At 55.1% G+C, this 3,740-nt stretch overlaps 1 non-coding gene across 1 annotated transcript; it reads right to left on the bottom strand.

Annotated features, from left to right (window-relative positions):
- Positions 1–636: 636 nt before the first annotated feature.
- TRNAW-CCA (transfer RNA tryptophan (anticodon CCA)) lies at positions 637–708 on the bottom strand. The gene has a single exon. It is a non-coding gene; the product is annotated as a tRNA-Trp (tRNA).
- Between the last annotated feature and the right edge of the window lie 3,032 nt (positions 709–3,740).

Here is a 3,740-nt window from a genome sequence, read left to right as displayed (position 1 = left end):
TCTACCCAAGTGGAGTGAATCGTGTTTCACAATATTAGATCCGATGAACCCTCCAAACAGATATAATACATGGTAACTACGGTTAGACAACACTGAAGCGAATATCCAGGTCCTATGGCTGTGGCAGAATTCAGATCTGCTGAGGTAGCAATTCAGGTGTCAGAGAAAGGACCACCAGAGAGACCATTACTAAGACTAGGAGTCCCTGAAAGTGCAGCAGACAAAAAAACAGTTCAAGGCATGCAGGGAGAAGGCGGAGATGCAAAAGATACCAGTCCTTAGGGTGTGGAGCCCACTTCCGGCACGTGAGGGCCCCCTTCCAGGGGAGGGCCCAGGTGAGTCGAGGGCGGGCAGAAGTGGGCGTAGGGGTAGCGGGCGGGGCGCCTTCCCCGCGACGCAGCTGAGTCCCTTCCGGCTCTCTCGGGGTTCACTTCGAGAGTTGACTCTGCGCCTCCCAGCGGAAACTCTTTCCCTCGGAACGGAACAGCGTTTTTCCTCCCAGGGAAAGGAAAAAGGAGCGGCTTTCGGTTGCGTTGGAAGGACAACAGATATTGCACGGTGCTTAATTTCTCATTTATGAGTTTTATTCCGCTCCATCCAGTCCTCTACAATTAAGAAAGAAAAAAGAGCCAACCTTGACCCCGACGTGACTTGAACACGCAACCTTCTGATCTGGAGTCAGACGCGCTACCATTGCGCCACGAGGTCACAGCGAGCTAGCGACTCCGCGTCGCTAAAGACCTCGCTTCTCCAGCATGGTCCCCGGGATGGGAAGCTACGGAGGGAAGATGCCCTCTTTCCTGAATTCCAGCATCAACTTAGAGCGCTGGAGAGGGTCGTTTCCCGGGTGTGGGAACGCGTATGCGCTGGGGCATCCCGGCCTGAACTGCGGCGCCGCAGCGGAGCCGCCACTCGGCGGCCGAACCTCGGGCTCCGCCTCCTCCGCGTCTGGGAGTGAACCAGCGAGGGGACGCCGGGGTGCGGGGACTGACGCCGGGGGTGGGAGTGAGGAGACGTCCAGGAGGAGGCCGGGGTGGGGGGATCCGGGGCCAGGGGATTCTAGGAGGGAGCGAGGGGACGCGGGGAAGAAGGGGACGCCGGCGCGGACGCGAGGGTGGGGTGACTCCGAGGCGGGTAGTTAGGGGTGAGGAGAGGTCCAGGGGAAGCCCAGGGGACAGGGGGACCCCCGGGGAAAGCGGACTCTGAGAGGGAAGGAGGGACGTCAGGGCGGGCGACGCGGGTGGAGGAGGGAACCCCGAGGCGGGGGTGGGGAGACTCCGGGCGGGGCTGGGGGCGGCGGGGCGGGTCCCGGCCTCCTGTGAGGCGGTGACGTTGCTGTCGGGAACGGCAGGACCCCGGCGTGGCAGCCTAGAGCGGACGGGGCGCGGGGCTGCTCCTTCCTCCTCTCCTCTCGGGGGAGAAGCGCGGGGCCCACGGCCAGGAAGCAGGTCTGCCGAACAGACTTGAAAAATGCCACAGTTCTTTTTCTTTTTGAGACGGGGTCTTGCTCTGTCGCCCAGGCTGGAGTGCGGCGCGATCTCCGCTCACCGCGACCTCCGCCTCCCGGGTTCAAGCGATTCTCCTGCCTCAGCCTCCCGAGTAGCTGGGATTACGGTCGGCCGCCACCACGCCCGGCTAATTTTTTGTATTTTTGTATTTTTGTGTTTAATAGAGACGGAGTTTCACCATGTTGTCCAGGCTGGTCTCAAACTCCCGACCTCGGGTGATCCGTCCTCCTCGGCCTTCCAAAGTGCTGGGATTACAGGCTAGACCACCGCGACTGGCCTCAGGCAAGGTTTTAAACGGCTCATTGTCCATTTAAGACTCCTGGCTGCCGTGCGCTGTGGCTCACGCCTGTAATCCCAGCACTTTGGGAGGCTGAGGCGGGTGGATCACGAGGTCAAGAGATCGAGACCATCCTGGTCAACATGGTGAAACCCCGACTCTACTAAAGATACGGAAAATTAGCTGGGCACGGTGGCGCGTGCCTGTAACCCCAGCTACTCAGGAGGCTGAGGCAGGAGAATTGCCTGAACCCAGGAGGCGGAGGTTGCGGTGAGCCGAGATCGCGCCATTGCACTTCAGCCTGGGTAACAAGAGTGAAACTCCGTCTCAAAAAAAAAAAAAAAAGTATTCACTCACTTACTGTTTTATTTTTCTTATTTAATAGGAAGAAGAAAGTACTGTTCAAATCAGGGACTTAAGACTCCCACAAGAGCCAGGAGTCTTTTTTTTTTTTTTTTGAGACGGAGTTTCACTCTTGTTACCCAGGCTGAAGTGCAATGGCGCGATCTCGGCTCACCGCAACCTCCGCCTCCTGGGTTCAGGCAATTCTCCTACCTCAGCCTCCTGAGTAGCTGGGATTACAGGCACGCGCCACCATGCCCAGCTAATTTTCCGTATCTTTAGTAGAGACGGGGTTTCACCATGTTGACCAGGATGGTCTCGATCTCCTGACCTCGTGATCCACCCGCCTCGGCCTCCCAAAGTGCTGGGATTACAGGCGTGAGCCACCGCGCCCGGCTTTTTTTTTTTTTTTTTTTTTTACTTAGTTTCTTTCTGTTCACCCAGGCTGGAGTGCAATGGTGTGATCTGGCCTCACTGCAACCTCCGCCTCCCAGGCTCAAGTGATCCTCCTGCCTCAGCCTCCCATGTAGCTGGGATTACAGACATGTGACACCATCCACAGCTAATTTTTGTATTTTCAGTGGAGACAGGATTTTACCATGTTGGCCAGGCTGGTCTCGAACTCCTAGGCTCAAGTGAACCTTCCGCCTGGGCCTCCCAAAGTGCTGGGATTACAGATGTGAGCTACTGCGCTGGGTCAATAAGTGAGTGAATAAATTCTTCAGTAAAAAAGCTAGTAAATAGGCCAAGTGTGGTGGCTCACGCATGTAGCCTATAGTTCCAGCACTTTGGAAGGCCCAAGAGGGAGGATCACCTGAACCCAGGAGGTTGAGGCTGCCGTGAGCCATGATAGCACCACTGCATTGCAGTCTGGGACAGAGCAAGACCGTCTCAAAACAAAAACAGAAACAAAAAACCCTATTAAATAAGAAAGATAAACTCTCCTGGTCTGTTCAAGAACTTGAAGCATCAATCTTAATTCAATAAATACGACACCCACAGGGCTTGATGCCTTTTAGAAAAGGAAAGATCTGGCCTGAGCAGTGGCTCATTCCTTTAATCCCAGCTACTCTGGAGGCTGAGGCAGGGAGTTGCTTGAACCCCGGAGGCTGAGGTCACGGTGAGCAGAGATTGCACCATGGCACGCCAGCATGGGCAAGAAGAGTGAAACTCTGCCGCAAAAGAAAGAAGGGAAAGAAGGGAAGGGAAGGGAAGGAAAGGGAAAAAGGGAAAGGGAAAAAGAAAGGGAAGGGGAAGGGAAGGGAAGAAGGGAACGGGTGGGGAGGGGGGAGGGGGAGGGGAGGAAAGGGAAGGAGGGTAGGAAAAAGAAGGAAGGAAGGAGAAATAAAGAGAAAGAAAGAAAAGAAAGAATGGAAAAACAAAAGATCTGGAAAGGGCCCCTGGCTTTGCAGAAAGAAAAGAGTAGCCATGTTTGGTGAAGTTTCTAAGGGCTCCCAGGCTACCTCTAACATTTCAAACAACAAAGGCATCTTTGACAATTTTTGTGAATGTAGTGAGAAAAGCAGGAATTTAGGATCGACTGTGAGTCCTGAGGTGCCAGCCCCGAGGCTGTCAGAAAAGCAGGAAGCCAAAGGCTCCTGTCTTACCTCTGG

This window comes from Aotus nancymaae, unplaced genomic scaffold (assembly GCF_030222135.1).
Source record: "Aotus nancymaae isolate 86718 unplaced genomic scaffold, 86718_ANA_hifiasm-v0.15.2.pri h1tg000018l, whole genome shotgun sequence".
Classification (NCBI taxonomy): domain Eukaryota; kingdom Metazoa; phylum Chordata; class Mammalia; order Primates; family Aotidae; genus Aotus; species Aotus nancymaae.
This window is presented reverse-complemented; position numbering and strand designations above follow the sequence as displayed.